This window comes from Piliocolobus tephrosceles, chromosome 12 (assembly GCF_002776525.5).
Source record: "Piliocolobus tephrosceles isolate RC106 chromosome 12, ASM277652v3, whole genome shotgun sequence".
In the NCBI taxonomy this organism is placed as follows: domain Eukaryota; kingdom Metazoa; phylum Chordata; class Mammalia; order Primates; family Cercopithecidae; genus Piliocolobus; species Piliocolobus tephrosceles.
In genome coordinates, this window is record NC_045445.1 from 96,731,641 (window position 1) to 96,748,441 (window position 16,801).

Below are 16,801 nucleotides of genomic sequence, written 5' to 3' on the forward strand. Positions count from 1 at the left end.
TATAAATTAGTTCAACCATTGTGGAAAGGAGTGTGGCAATTCCTCACAGGTTTAAGAACAGAAATACCATTTGGCCCTGCTGGGATGTCCCATTGCTGGGAAGGTACCCAAAGGTACATAATTCCTTCTATTATAAAGACGTATGCACATCTATGGTCATTGCAGCACTACTTGCGATAGCAAAGACATGGAATCAACCTAAATGCCCATCAATTATAGACTGCCATTTTTAAAATGTGGTATGTATACACAATGGAGTACTATGCAGCCATAAAAAGTAGTGAGATCATTCCTTTCCAGGAACACGGATGGAGCTGGAGGCCATTATCCTTAGTAAACTAATGTAGGAACAGAAAACCCAATACCACATGAAGTCATTTATAAATGGGAGCTAATTGCTGAGAACACATGAACACCCAGGGAGGGCCAACATGCTGGGACCTATCAGAGGGTAGAGGCTGGAGGAGGGAGAGGATGATCAAAATAACTAATGGGCACTGGCCTTAATACCTGGGTGATGAAATAATCTGTACAACAAACCCCATGACATGAGGTTACCTATATTACAAACCTGCACATGCACTCCTGAGCCTAAACTAAAAGTTAAAAGAAAACTCGCAAAAAATCATGAACTCTTCTGATCTTTCTACTTCAAAAATATCAGTTCATTTCTTTTTATAAAAAGAAGGAAAGAAGGAAGGGAATGAGGCATGAAGGGAGTGAGGAAAGAAGGGAGAAAATAAGGACAAATGGACCGAGGGAGGGAGGGTGGAAAGAAGTAAGGGAGGGAGAAAGGGAGGGAGAGAGGAATGCAGCAAGGGAGGAAGGGAAGAAGGAAGGAAGGAAGGAAGGAAGGAAGGTAGGTAGGAAGGAAAGATGGAAAGAAAGAAAGAAGGAAAGAAGGAAAGGGAGAAAAATAGGGCTGGACAAACGTTTCTGTCCCTAGCCAAACAGCTCTTGATGGGAAGTCACTTTTAGAAACTTGAGTGAAAAGTAACATAAATCAGAGGATTTTAATCATCTTCATTTACAGCCCTTCAAAAGTTATTCTGGCTGTTGTTTCTGAGCGATTCAAACCTGCCTTGGTCTCCACTAAATCCATGTACTCTCCAGAAGGGCAACTCTTCCCTGGATTAAAAGCCCAACTGAGGACCAACACAAACTGGTTAGTCTAGGAAGAAAAAGAATAGAAAAGTGTAGGAGACAAATATTTCCTCCCTCTCCCTCTCTCTCTCTCTCTATATATATATGTTATATATATGTATGTATTTACTTTTCCTCCTCAATCTACAGAGGGACATTTGAATCCCCAAATTTCAAAACTAAGAGAGCTGTGTGAGATCATCTTACATAGTTGTTTCTCAAAGAATTTTTAGCAAAAGAACACTCTTGTGAAAGGAAATTTTATCCAAAAGACAGCTGTAGAAAATAGGGGAATAAAATTATATTTTTCATATAGATATACCGCTTAAATGTCAAGATATCTTTCTGTGAAGGCTATCAAAGAGTTTGATTGAGGTTCTTTTGAAGAACCTAATAAAGTATTCTGTGGATTTCTGTGTAACATTTTAGTTGTATATTAACATCTGCATCTAATTTTTTGGTATTTTTATTGTTGTTGCACAGTTGCAATAGGATCTTGATTTTCACAGTATATTTATTAGTAATCTGTATCTTGAAAAAAAAGAGCCCCACTCTAAAAATAAATAAATTACAAATAACGGGTGGAAGAAGATATTTCCTGCAAATATGAATCACAGAAACTCGAAGTGTCAAATTAATACCTCACAAAGCACACTTTGTAGCAGAGATTATTATAAGGTTTGACAAAGTGGGGACATTACATCATAATCACAGAGAGGTGCATTGATTCAGAACACAGAAACACCATGAATATGTAGGCACCTTCAAAATACTTGAGGGAAAACTGATACATTACAAAGAAGAAATAAACACATGTGCATTTAGTAGAAAGACTTCAACATCACTCCGAGAATTTGGTAGAAAAAGTGTTCCAAAAATCAGGATACATAAATGCAGAAGACTTGAACAACACTATCAAACCACATGGCCTAATTGATATTCATAGAGCAACAGCAGAATGCACACTCTTCTCAAGTGCTCGTGGAGTGATCACCATTTCAGAGCTTAGCAGGTGTTGACATGTACTCTGCTTTCCCGGAAAGGTCACTCTCACCATCACCTTTTTCAAGGATGTGAATGCTGAGGCATGAGGGAGGGTAATTACTGGTTTACTCAGGGGATGCTAAGAACAGAGGAGAAAACCCCAGTGCTCAGGTGTGTGTCTGTCTGGTGGGCCATGTTCGCCAACCCATTTAAGTGGACAGGGCTCCAAATAGCTACCTAAAGATGAGGTTTTGGGCATTTTACACTTTACACTTGAAATCACTGGCTTCATCTCAACTGAGGCCTGACTGCCCAGTGTCTCAAAGACTCAGGTCATGACCTGATCCTTCAGGAACAGATGGTGTTCCAGCTTTGTGATAGTGACTTTCAAGGTGTGGAACACTTGGGGTGCCTTTGAGACACCTCAGGCTTCGTGTCTCTGCTTTGAATGAAAAGCTCATCACCCACGGCAGCCAGGGAGGTACCTTTACTCGGTGGGGCTGATCTGTTGAATTTTTCTGTCTAGAAAATGAAAACTTCTGGGAGCACTTCCAGTTTCGTGTAGCCTCTTAATAATTGATGCCCCTAAATTCCGTATGTCCTCAGAGACTGTTCCTTTGATTCTGGGATGGAACCAGCTTTAATGCATTTATGTCTTAATCATAAAAGTCAAGTTGTTAACCTACAGGAAAATAAGACTGTGTTCATATCACACATTCTAACAGGTTTCATTTGTGATTCCTCAAAGTGGGATACTGAAAAACAAACAAACAAACAAACAAACAAACAAAAACCTAAAAAGCCCGGTCATTGAAATTAGACTCTGTTATTGTACTCTGTGAGGAATTTTCCTCCTTCAGTATTAATTACCCCTGGGCTCATCAACACCTTTGTAAATAAAGGGACAAAAACCATGTGGCATCTACGAATGTGGCAGTATGAGGAAGTATAGGGAATAGGGAGACCACAGCCCAATGGCTCTTTTCTTGTTTCAAACAGAGTCTGTGAGGTGAAGTACCCACATCTCTCTCCCATCCCTCAATATTCTCATCCTACTCCTGACTGTTCTCTCTTTAGGTGGGATTTTCTAAATAAGATTGTCCACAAGTGTTGGTGGGGATGTTGCTATGTGAGGGTATCCATAATCAGTCATCTTAAAACAAAGATGAATGGAGAGGAGAGTTTTCTGATCCGTTTTCAAGTGCACTGCTTTTGGATGTGTGGCTGCAAAAACACATGCTCTCAGCAATCCCGCAGCAGCTGTCTCAGAAGATTGGCCCTGGTGCCACCACAGCTGCTGTTCCAGAGCCAGCGTCTTCTGCTTAAATTTGGGGCCGTGACCCCCCTCTGCTCACCCAATTCCTGGTAGCATCTGCTGAGTTGCCTGGTTTGTTCCAGCATTCCCTGAGAGCCTGTTGTGTAACAACTTTTCAGAGGGTCTTTAGGGAGTCCACCCACACCACAGCAGTGACTGTGCAATGGCCATGTGCTTATCTTTTTGGAGTCCCCGTGTGTGTCCTCTTCAGTGGAGCTGTGAAGAATTCTACTTAAATACAGATCTCATTCTGATGCTCATCAGGCTGCTTAGAAAGCTGCTCATCTCGTCTTTGGACACATCCAGCCTGAGGACTCTGTCTGTTCCATTGGTCTATATCTCTGTTTTGGTACCAGTACCATGCTGTTTTGGTTACTGTAGCCTTGTAGTATAGTTTGAAGTCAGGTATCGTGATGCCATGGTTGAAAATCCAGAACCAGATAAGAAAGTAATTAATCAAAGCATGTATAAAAATTGGCCGAAATGGGAAAATCAGTTGAGCTCATGTGTTTGAAAGCAGCCTTAGCAACAACACAGTAACGCCCTGCATCTGGAAAAAAATAATCAAATACATTAGGTGTATTAATAACACATTAGGTGTATTTAATTATATATTATATTCAAAATACCTGAGGGGAACACCCATACATGAGAAAGAAGATACTAACACATCTGCACTTATGGTAGGAGATTTCAACATTCCTCTCAGCAATTGGTAGAAACAGTGTACAAAAAAATCAGGATATATATAATATGCAGAAGGCTTGAACAATGGTATCAACCAACTTGGCCTGATTGTTATTTATAGAACAACAACAACAGAATATACATTCTTCACAAGTACACATGGAATTTTCACCAAGATAGACCTCACTGTGGGCCAAAAAACAAATCTTAACAAATTCTAAAGGAATGAAGTCTTACACAACATATTTTGTGACCACAAAAGAATTGAAATAGGAATTAGCTGTAGAAAGATATCTGGAATCCCTGAAATATTGGAAATTAAACAACACTTTTAAGTAATGCAGGGATGAAAGAAGAAATTGTAGAGAAAATTTGAAAATGAAAACACAATCTACCAAAACAATGCAAGATGACACAGTAAAGCAGTGCACAGAGGGACATTTATAGCATTCAATACTTATATCAGAAAGAAAGAAATGTCTCAAGTCAATTACCTAAGCTTCCACATTAAGAAACTAGAAAAACAGTTGGCCAGGCATGGTGGCTCATGCCTGTAATCCCAGTACTTTGGTAGGCCGAGGCAGGCAGATCACAAGGTCAGGAGTTCGAGACCAGACTGACCAACATGGTGAAACCCTGGCTCAGTAGAGACGGGGTTTCACCATATTGGCCAGGCTGATCTCGGACTCCTGACCTCAGGTTATCCCGCGTAGGCATCTCAAAGTGCTGGGATTACAGGCGTTAGCGACTGCATCTCCTGGCCTCATTTTTCTTATTTATAAAATGAAGCTGACATCCCTTTGCAAGTGGGCTTTATTCAGGGTGTTACAAGGTAGGGTGACTTGGCACTCCACATGTTGTTAAAGGGTGCTTACAACACTGTAGACACCATGGCTGAGAAGATCACACTGCAACAGCCTAAGAAGATCAAATTAAATGAGTGCAATAATGTACATTTTTATACAACCAATTAAACAGTTTCATCTGATTTAGGAAGGACTGTATTTTCAAGCATATAAAATGCATCTCAGAGAAAAAGAGAAGAATAATCATATCCAGGGACTACAGGAAGCTGCAAACTATGCTGTCACCTTTCCAGCCCACTCTCAGCAAATGTTGGAGATCCTTTCCTCATGTTTTCTTTCCTCCTGTTACTGGTCACGGCATAAGGCATGATGCCCATATAGGCCTCCTTCTCCCCATAGACTTCTTGTTTTCCCTTCCCAGCACCTTGAATCTCAAATGCACCCTGATCTTCTTCTCTATTCTGACCAGTTATAGGATCCCGACTTTCAGCTGGTGGTTCTTCTTGTTGAGTCTGTGGCACACTGGGCTCCTGGGACAAGGAGTGTGTGTGCGTGTATGCACACACACGTGTTCGTGTGTGTGTGTTTGCGTGTGCGTGCGTGTGTGTGCAGATAAAAAAATTTCTTATCAATGCCTGTGAATAATATGAATATACAGATTACATAGATACTTCTAATCATATGCATGTTTAAAGACATGCTCCAACACTATCCCAACACTATTCCACATACTTATTCTTCATAAAGTTACTCTTCCCATAGAGAGGTTACTCTAAGGCTGTTACCCTCAACAGCCTGGGTAGCCATTTTTATTTATGTTGGGTTGAATGTGTGTAATGTACTATGAATAAGCATGGGGAGGAAATCACCAGTCAAATCTGGGGAAAACAAGTTCACACATTCAGGCAAAACTAGTATGTAGCCCTCTTGGGTTACTCTTCCCTTCATGAGATGCCACAATCACTTTTTATCAACATGGGAGATCTTTATCAGTCTATCTATACTAGTTCAACAACACTACCACAAAAAGAAATTGCTCCTAGTAGAAAACATTGAATATTACGTCACTCAAGGAGAGGCCCAATCAGGTGAAGAGGTTGTAAATATCACTTTGGTGTAGGCCTATATGTTGATCTTCCTCACCAACTCATATTTCACTCTGCAAACAGAGTACTGTGATTGGGAAAATGCACTCGAGAGGATAGCTATATTTGTCCACATCCATGGAGAAATGTTAACTTGTTATTTTTTTTTAAAGAATGGAAATACTTTGAAAGTATATTTTAGGGCAGTTATAAGTGTGTGAGCCTTCTGAATAGAATGCTTGCACAGTCACTTAAGTTGGTCAAGCTAGTTGAGCAATGTCTTAAGGCTTCTGGCAAGAGACACATGTATTTCCAATGAGGTTTGTTTTCACAACTGGACTCTCCATTGTGGAGACATTTAAGTTTACACACCTAGAGAATTAAAACTGGAGTGACCACTGCTTTCATCACACACCCATTTTCTAGGCCCATTTTACACCTCCCCCAAAATCAAGTTTTGTTGGAATGCACAGCCCTGCCCATTAGAAACTCCAGGGTGGAGTTGAGAAGATGTCAGACAGTGCTGGGCACTCCTCACTGGACATCTCCACCAGAAGCTCTGCAGACCTTGGAGTCATAGTCATGAGCCTGCAGCTTTCCGAGTTTCCAGGCCCCTTCCTTAGTGCTCACGCCACCCTTTCCTGGGTCCCCACCGAGGAGTGTGGAATCTGTCCTCTATCAGTGGTTCCAGGCCCTTCTGGCACTCAGATACCCACAACAGCACCCCCAGCACTCACCCCATGTTCACCTGACCCCGCATCCCTGGTCTGCAGCCTTCCTTCCTCCCTCATTCTGACACTCCTCACAATAGGGCCCTCCTCCCCAACAAGAGGAGGACCATGACCTTGAAATCTTTCTCCCTGTAAGCCAGGGACCACATCACCCAACCCTTCCAAAGCTTACTGACTCCTCCTCACACTCATTCACACTTCAACTCCTGGGAGGACTGGCCTGCAGACCTACCAGCTGAGTCTCAGTAGGGGAGAAAGAGTCCAGACCACCGGAACGGTGACCTTCACACCCTCACAGCTTCCCTGCGTTCACCACGTGGGTGAAGGGGCCTACCGGAAGACACATAATGAACATGTGCCCTGAGACCGGCCCCCAAGAAGCATGTGCCGTGAAATTGGTGCCTGCCTTGTGGGCTCTGGTGACCCACCTCACGATACCCTATCCCCCGCTGCAGTTCTCTGCTCTCTCCCAGGTCCCAAATGAGCATTTCTGAATCCGTCCTCTCTGGGCAGTTTCATATGCCTCTGGTACTCAAATAACACACATAGTTTCCCTGCTGAAAACTCACTCTACCAGGAGTTTGAGACCAGCCTGGGCAACATGGTGAAACCCCTTATCCACTAAAAATACAAAAATTAGCTGAGCATGGTTGTGCCTGCCAGCAGTTCTAGCTATGTGGGAGGCTGAGGTGGGAGGATCACGTGAGCCCAGGAGGTTGAGGCTGCAGTGAACCATGATCATGCCCCTACACTCTAAAAACAAAAGCAAACAACAACAAAAATACTCCATGTTCACTTGACATTCCTCCCTTCTATAGCCCTCCTTACTCCCGCGTCTGGACTGTCCATGACAGCAAGCCCATGGCTGCATCACTGCCTGTTAGGAGAAGGATAAGGACCTCAAGGCCCTTCTCCCTAGGAGGCCATGGACCATGCCCACGGGCTCCTCCTCACACTCACACTTCAACTTCTGGTAGGACTGATGTGAGCATCTACCAACTTATTTGTAGTTGGTATGACAGAAGGAAGTCACGATGTCTCCTCGCCCAGTTCTGCAGGGACAGAGGGCAGACAGCACAGTGCATGGGCAACAAGGGAATTGGGCAGCAAGGAGCATGCAAATTGAGTCAGGCACATGCAGGGCCGGCCAGGGCTTTCCTGCTGTCTCCAGACCCATACCCCCAGGCTGTCTGTAGTAGAAAGAAAGGGAGTTGAGATTTTGTTTGTTTTTGTTTTTAGACAGAGTCTTGCTCTGTTGCCCAGCTGGAGTGCAGTAGCATGATCTCGGCTCACTGCAACCTCCACTTCCTGGGCTCAAGCAATCCTCCTGCCTCAGCCTCCAGAGTAGCTGGGAATACAGGTGCGTGCCACCATGCCCGGCTAATTTTTTGTATTTTAGTAGAGACAGGGTTTCACCATGTTGGCCAGGCTGGTCTTGAACTCCTGACAGGTGATCTGCCTGCCTTGGTCCTCCAAAGTGCTGGGATTACAAGCATGGGCCACCACACCCAGCCAGGTTTTTTTTTTTCTCCCTCTTGCCCAACTATTCTCATGCATCCAGAAACTTTGGGAACAGACAGTCCTATGTCACCCTTAGTGGAGGATGTGTCTCAGAAAGATCTGTGACAGAAATAAGGAGTTTTATGTCCATATTTACACATACTTTTTTTTTCAGGGTGTTGCTTTCTTGCCCAGGCTGAAGAGTGGTGGCATGACCATACCTCATTGCAGCTTCCATCTCCTGGGCTCGAGCAATCCTCATGCTGCAGCCTCCTGAGTAGTTGGGAATACAGGTGGATGCCACCATGCCCAGCTAATTTATTTAGTGTTTTGTTTGCTTGTTTGTTTGTTTGTTTTAAGTTGTGGGGACTCACTGTATTGCTCAGGCTGCTCTCAAATACATGGGCTCAAGTAATCTTCCCACCTGGGCCAATTTTTATACATGTGTTGATTAATCACTTCCTTCTCTGGTTCTGGGTTTTCTTCCATACATACAATGAATTTAACTATTTCTGTAGACTCAATACATTCATGCTTCTTTACTTTTTTATGTTGTGTTATTGCACATTTAAATCTCTGGACTGGTAACTGAAATCCCTGAATACCTGTAGGTGATTGTGGGTTTAGCAGTCAGTGTGATTTCAACATTGGCTCACAGTGGCTTGGAAAGCCTGCATGGAAAGTATTTGAGGAAAAGTGGAGAGTTTTTAGCAACAATTTTGAAAAACAGAGACAACCAATGTCTTCCGTCCCTCCCTTGCCTCTCCTCATTGCCAGGTTTCATGTTTTCTCCAATTGTTAAAAATCACCATGTACCCTTTTGTGATGCAAACATTTTACTTCTTTAATCATCCTCTTCCTTTCTCCAGACCTCTCTTTCTGGAAGAGTTCTCTGCAAGAGGAACAAAAGGATTTTCAGAAAAAAAGTATTTTAATATAATTTAGGTGAAAAGATTCATCATGTTTAAGAAACAGTCAAGATGAAATCTTGAATTTGTCAGAATTCAAAAAATGGGTTTACAGAAACTCCATCCCTTTTTTTCTCTATCATTTATCCAGTGAGAAGCATGGAAAACATCACTCCCTGGTTTGTGGCTGCTTCATTGAGTAGTCAAACTGCCGGACCTCTTCTGTCAATATCATCACACATCCAGATGTAATAGCCACAAGATGCAAGGCCAGTTTAAAACTTCCCCCTTTTTTCTTCTCATGGAAATTTCTTTCAAACTGCTAGCAATAAATTCAGCATTCACAGAGTCACAAGTACCATGGCCAGGAAGGATCCTGGCTCAAATGTTTGGGAGGGGACTGAAGCAGCGGTAGCCCAGCTGAAGACAAGGCTGGAATGTGTCTTCACATTCCCCCAACCTCCTATTTGAAACAGGGTTTCCCTCTGTTGCCTAGGCTGGGGTGCACTGGTGGGATCATAACTCACTGCAACCTCAGACTCCTGGGCTCCAGCGATCCTCCCGCCTCACATTCCTGAGTAGATGGGACTACAGGCAGTGCCACCAGGCCCAGCTAATTTAAACAATTTTGTTGAGCCTGGGCTGGGGTGGGGGGGGGGGCCTCACTGTGTCGCCCAGGCTGGTCTTGAACTCCTGTCCTCAAGTAATTCTCATGCTTCAGCCTCCCAAAATGCTGGGATTACAGGTGTGAGCCATTGCATGTGGCCTTCCCTCCCCCCACCCCTGCTTTTTATCATTTATAGGCTTAAGGTTGATCTAAGGCTTTGCAGAAGTCCAGGATACTGATTTTTTTTCCTCCCACTTGGAGGAAAGAGAAATTCAAACTTTTAACATTTTTATCCTACTCAAAGCTCACCTTTGGTAACGTATAGGTCCTTTCCTTACCTGCCTTTAGAAGAAAACAAAAGCCAAAGTCAGCATCTGGCTGCACTTTTCCCCCTTAAATTATCCAGCACAGAACTGCGGACAAGGGATCCAGTGAGCCAACTCTCTTGCAGTTGGAGGGATTATTGTTAAATACTGGGAGTACATGTGTTTCTCATAATAGATAACAGATCAGCAGCTGCTTCACATTATGGGGAAATCCATAGTCTCCAGGGTGTTACAGCTTCATCATCTCTACCCCTTCACTCTTCCTTTATTGGAAGAAGGCTTTCACATTTTATAGTGTGTCATGGTCTTGCTGGTGAATCACACTGCTGCTGCCACTGTGTCAGGGATCCCCAAGGCCACCCTGACTTTCAGTGATTCCCTTGAATTATCTCCCATCCTTCTGCATAGAATGCTCCTAACTGAAGCCAGCCCCCTCACCTCAGCTCAGGATCCCATGTCTCCCAACTTCTCAGGGACTCTGCTCCTGCAATGATCTACTTCTCTCTCCTGAAGCATCAACTGCTCCCTGTATATTGGATCATTCCTCAAGCTAAGGTGGAACTCACCTGCTTCCCCTATGTCATTCAGTAGCTACTAATACATTTATCTGCTGCCATTGAAGGCAGAACTCCATCAAAGTAAACGACCTACTACATTGAAGTAAATTATCTAGAAAGGAAAGTGAACCAGGACAAAACAATTCTGAAGCATAACTTTGGGAAACTCACACTACATAATGTCAAGATTCACATTAATTTTATTTATTTACTTATTATTTTATTATGATAATTTTAATCATCAAGCCCCATACATCAGTTATGTTAATTCTATAGTAATCAAGACAGTGTGGTTTTGGGGAAAATCCCAACAGATTAGAATAGAGTCCAGCAATAGACTCACAGACATGAAAAACTGACTATCAGAAGAGGTGCAACAGCAAAGGAGAAAGATTATCTTTTCAAGAAAAAAATTGTATCGTTTTCTTCCTGCTTCATGGTCACTGCATTTACTGTTTATTTATTCTCCTGGGTCCCTTCCCTGTATTTCTCCTTTGTATTTTAGCTGCTCTTCTGTTTAAGGGTCTGTCTGCCCCATCACAATATGATAGCCCTCACAGCAAGTACCACGTGTTATTGTGATACTTGATGTATCAATCCCATCAGTGGTGGACTGGATAAAGAAAATGTGGAACACATACACCATAAAATACTATGCAGCCATAAAAATGAATCAGATCATGTTCTTTGCAGGGATATGGTTGGAGGTAAAGGCCATTATCCTTAGCAAACTAAAGCAGGAACAGAAAACCAAATACTGCATGTTCTCACTTAAAAGCGAGAGCCAAATGATGAAAACACATAGATATATCTGGGAGAACAACATGCATTTATTGGGTCCTAGGAAAGAGCAGGGAGTGAGCAGATGGAAAGGATCAGGAAGAATAACTAGTGGATGCTGGTCTTAATACCTGGGTAATGGGATGATCTGTGCGGCAAACCACCATGGCACACATTTACCTATGTAACAAACCTGCACCTCCTTCTGCACATGTATGCCTGAACTTAAAAGTAGGAAATTTAAAAAGCGAATATCTCAGAATCTTACAACTATGTCTTGGTCAATGTGTTATATATCAAAGCATTATGGTGACATAAAAGCTTGGGTATAAAAACACTTAGTATGATTGGAAATTTAGCAGGATTATAGCCCAGTAAGATCTAACATCAAATACTAATATTGAATTGCATTGGACTCCTCCAAGTACTTAAAGGAAAGTTGGTAAGAATAAATATTCAGGCTTGAAAATATTTTGAAATACATGTAAAACGGATCAACACTGAATACCACAGATGTCACTGTCACTGGATGCTAATGAAGTACATAATAGGAACCATAAGACACAGTCAATGATAAAGGGGGAAATAAAAGGGAACCTATGAAAGCACCATCAGACGAGTGCAGAAGCACACACATGAACACACCCTGCAGCTGCAGAAAGACATGGTAGGAAGTAAAGCCCCACAACTCATCAGCCTTCCTTCTCACCAGCTCATGAGTTCACAAGTGAGTTTGCTGAGGGTCAAATGCCCACAGTAAAACTGAGCAATTTAAACATCACTGAGTGCCATTTCAAGCATTATGTAGAAAGCTACAGACAACAGTGAACTTATTCTGAGCACGTCTTGATCCATCATCTTCACAGATGGCTATAGAAATGGCCATATAAAACAGAATAATATAAAAGTAATATATAATATCAGAACGTTCTTATCCTTCTCTTCTATACACTATTTCCCATATAAAACACGATAATATAAAAGTAATAAGAAGATGAATCATGCACACAACTTACTGTCTAAATAAATGAGAGTTTATACTCCACTGGCTTCATCAATGTAACTTTAGTAATACAGGAATCTCTTGCCAAGGAAAATAAAAGTTGCAAAAAAAAAAAAACTATTGCTCATTCCAGCAACTGCCTGAAAGATCCATCAACTCCTCAGTAAAAAGTGTCAAATGACATTTCTCAATGCCAAAGCTCTTTGAATCCCTTGTCTAAAAATCCTCCTCTTGTTGTCCACCAATCCTCAATTATTATGATCCCTACCGAATTCTAACCAAACCATCCCCCACTTTAAAAAACACACTTTACACCAGACTCCAAAATCAGAATAAATATACCTAAAGCCCTTCCACATGTGTGACATACTAGTGCCTCTATCGAGATAGTGTTCTTTTTTACAGCATTATGCAAATACTGTCAGCACTGTCTTATGAACAGGTTGTTTGGCTGATATTTGGGAGTAGAGTATATGGTGAGCATAGTCACCACTGTTGTGCATCATATCACGGTAGACTAAGCCTAGAAGCTACGATCAATATCTACGGATATTTCAGAACCCTATTGCCTGAATGATCTACAGGAAAATTCAGAAAAATCAGCCACCAGTCCAGATATGTAAATGTGCAATAACACAACCTTAAAAAGTAAAAGGGTATGAATGTATTGAGTCTACAGATAATCAAACTCATTGTGCACATGACAGAAAACCCTGAACCAGAGAAGGAAGCGATTAATCAGAGCATGTATAAAAATTGGCAGAAGTGGGAGGATCACTTGAGTCCATGTATTTGAGACCAGCCTGAGCAACACAGTGAGATCTTGCATCTAAAAAAATAATTAAATAAATTAGCTGGGCATGGTGGCACCCAACTGTATTCCCAACTACTCAGAGGGTTGCAGCATGAGGATTGCTTGAGCCCAGGAGATAGAGGCTGTGGTGAGATATGGTCATGCCACCACCCTCCAGCCTGGGCGACAGAGCAATACACTGAGGAAAAAGCACGTATATATATGGACATAAAATTCCTTATTTGTGTCACAGATATTTATGAGACACATTCTCCACTAAAAGTGGCATGGGACTGTCTGTTCCCAAAGTTTCTGGTTGGACTAGAGAGAGAGACAAAAAATCTCCTAAGTCCCTTTCTTTCTACTACAAACAGCCTGGGGATGTGGGTGCAGGGACAGCGGGAAAACTCTGGCTTGCCCTGAATGTGCCTGACTCAACGTACATGCCCCTTGCTGCCCAAGTCCCTTATTGCCCACGTGCCTTGCTGTCTTCTGCAGAGGTGTGCAAGTAGACATCGTGACTTTCTTCTGTCTCGCTGACTACGACTAAGTCAGTAGATCCTCAGATCAATCAACCCAGAAGCTGAAATGTGAGCGAATGTGAGGAGGAGCCTGTGGGCATGGTCCAGGGCCTCCTAGGGAGAAGGGCTTTGAGGTCCCCGTCTTTCTCCTAACAGGCAGTGATGCAGCTATGACGTTGCTGTTGTGGGAGGCCTGGACAGGGGAGAAAGGAGGGCCATAGAGCACAGGAGGTTCTGGCAAACATGGAGTGAGTTTTGAAGGGGGAAATTATTTGTGGTAGTTGAGTCCTGAGGCATATGAAACCTCCCACAGAGGATGGATTCCAAAGTCCTCAATGGGGACCTAAAAGGGGGTGAAAGAGTGCGGGACTACAGGGTGCCAAATGGGCTTGGGTGAGGCTGGGCGCCACAGCCCACAAGGCAGGTACCAGGCACCAATCTCACTTTGCATGCTTCTTGAATGCCCACCTCAATGCATGTCCACTGGGCCTCTTCCAATCGATCCCCTTGCCCATGTGGTGAACTGCGGAGCTGTGAGGGTCGCGTTCCTGCATTCTGGATCCTTTCTCCCCAATTCAGACCCAGCTGGTAGATCCTCAGACCAGTCCTCCCAGGAGTTGAAGTCTGAGTGAGTGTGGGGAGGAGCCAGTGGGCTTCTGGAGCGTTAGGCAGCATAGTCCCTGACCCTGAAGGGTGAAGAGTCTTCGTCTTTTTCCTGGTGTAATAGTATCACCATGGGCCTTGTGGGGCACTCAAAATGAAGGAGGAAAGTGGGCCACGGAGTGGAGGGGGTGCAGGTGAAGATGAGGAGAATGCTGGGGGGTGCTATTGGAGTTTTCTTAGTCCTGGAAGCACCTGGAACCCTCAGCAGAAGACACATTCCAGAATCTTTAGAGGGGACCTAGGAAGCAGGGAGGTGGATGGTTAGGAAAGGGCCTGGGAGCTGGGAACCCTGTGGGCTGATGACCAGGCCCAAGATCTCTTGAGCACCCCACAGAGCTGTCCAGTGAGGAGTGCCCTACACTGTGTGGCAACTTTACAACTCCACCCTGGATGTCCGAATAGGACTGTGTGTTCGAACAAAGCTTGATTGTACAGGGGAAATGGGCCTAGCAAATGGATGTGTGACAAAAACCGTGGTCACTGCAATTTTAATTCTCTAACTGTATTTTCCTAAATGTGTCCACAGAGTAGAGTTCAGCTGTGAAACCAAACCTCATCGGAAATATCTTGTCTTTTGCCAGGCGCCTTAAGACATTGCTCAGCTAGCTTGACCACCTTCAGTGGCTTTGCAAACATTTGATTCAGAAGGCACACACACTTATACTTGCCCTGGGACTTTCACAGTGTTTGCAAATTAAAAAAAAAATTGCAAGTTAACATTTGTCCATGAAAGTGGTCAAATATAGCTGTCCTCTCAAGCGCATTTTCCCAATCGTAGTATTGTGTTTGCAGAGTGATATGAGTTGACAAGGAAGATCAACACATAGGTCTAAACCAAGATGATATTTACAACCTCTTCAGCTGATTGGGCCTATGCATGTGAGTGACTTAACATTTGATGTTTTCTATTAGCAGAAATTTCTTTTTGTGGTAGTGTTGTTGCACTATTATAGATGCACTGGTAAAAGTATCCCATGCTGACAAAAACTGATCATAGCATCTCAGAAGGAAACACTAGCCCAAGAATATTATGTTCTAGTTTCACCTGAATGGATAATCTGTGTTCCCCAGATTTTGCACATGAATCTCTCCTCATGTTTATTGATAACAGATTACACAAATTCATCCCAACATAAATTAAAATGGCTTCCAAAGCCCTTGAGGGTGACTGTCTTAGAGTAACCTCTCTGTAGGCAGAATAACTTTATGAAGAATAGGTTTATGGAATAGTGTTGGAGAAATGTCTTTAGACATTCGTGATCAGAAAAAACTCTGTATTCTGTGTATTTATATTATTGACATGTATTAATAAAAAAACCTTTTATCTGCACACACACATATATACCACTAGCCCCTGGAGCCCAGTCATGAAGAGCCTCGAGAAGAGGAACCACGAACTAAAAATCAGGATCCTACACCTGCTCATGAGAGAGATCAGGGTACAGCTGAAATTCAAGATGCTGGAAAGGGAAAGAAAGAATGTCTAAGGGGGAAGGAGGCCTATGTGTGCCTCAAGCATTATGCCATGACCAGTAACGGGAGGAAACAAAACATTAGGAAAGGATCTCAAACATTTGCTGACAGTTGGCTGGAAAAGTGAGGAGGATATTTTGCAGCACCATGCAGTCTCTGAATATAATGAATCTTCTCTTTTTGTTTGAGATGTATTTTTGTATGCTTGAAAATATAGTCCTTGCTAAATCAGGTGAAACCATTTAATTTGACATATAAAAATGTACATTACTTCACTAGTTTAATTTGATCTTCTTAGAATGTTGTCGTTTGGGTTTCTGAGCCACGGTGTCAGCAGTGTTGTACGTATCCCTTTATAGCACGTAGAATGTCAAGTCATCTTACCTTATAACACCCTGAAGAAAGCCCATTTGCATAGGAATGTTAGCTCCATTCTATAAATAAGAAAACTGAGGCTTAGAGATTGAGGCCTATGAAGAAGAGTTGACTCATGGAGATAGAACTCATATTACATTCCAAGATTTGCATTGTTCCTACCATCTATGTTGTTAGAAAACATGAATGATTTTGCTTAAAATGTTTAATACTCAAATGTGTCTGTATGGTAAGGTACTTCAAAATTGCCTCACAAGAAAACACAGTTCAATAAAGCAGGATAGCAACTCCAGAAAAGAGCTCAATGAATGACAGCCACTGTTCCCTTTCTTTGGTATTTCTGGCAGTATATTTGGAAAAGCTGGATAATTCAGGACACTGGCATGCAGATAGCTATGTTAGTGTGATTTTAAGGGACTTTTAAATGTTGTTTAAATACTATTATAATTAGAAAATTTGGAGTATGATAAGATTATCATGAGACAAATTATTTCCTCAGTGGGTAGCATTTTCAAGCTAAACATTGACAGAATTTGGGCCATGA

At 42.6% G+C, this 16,801-nt stretch overlaps 1 protein-coding gene across 1 annotated transcript in view; it reads left to right on the forward strand.

Moving 5' to 3' along the window:
* The window catches only part of LOC111532159 (G antigen 10-like), a 49,643-nt gene that overhangs the window by 16,467 nt on the left and 16,375 nt on the right, over positions 1–16,801 (forward strand). The gene's annotated exons all lie outside the window — the stretch shown is intronic.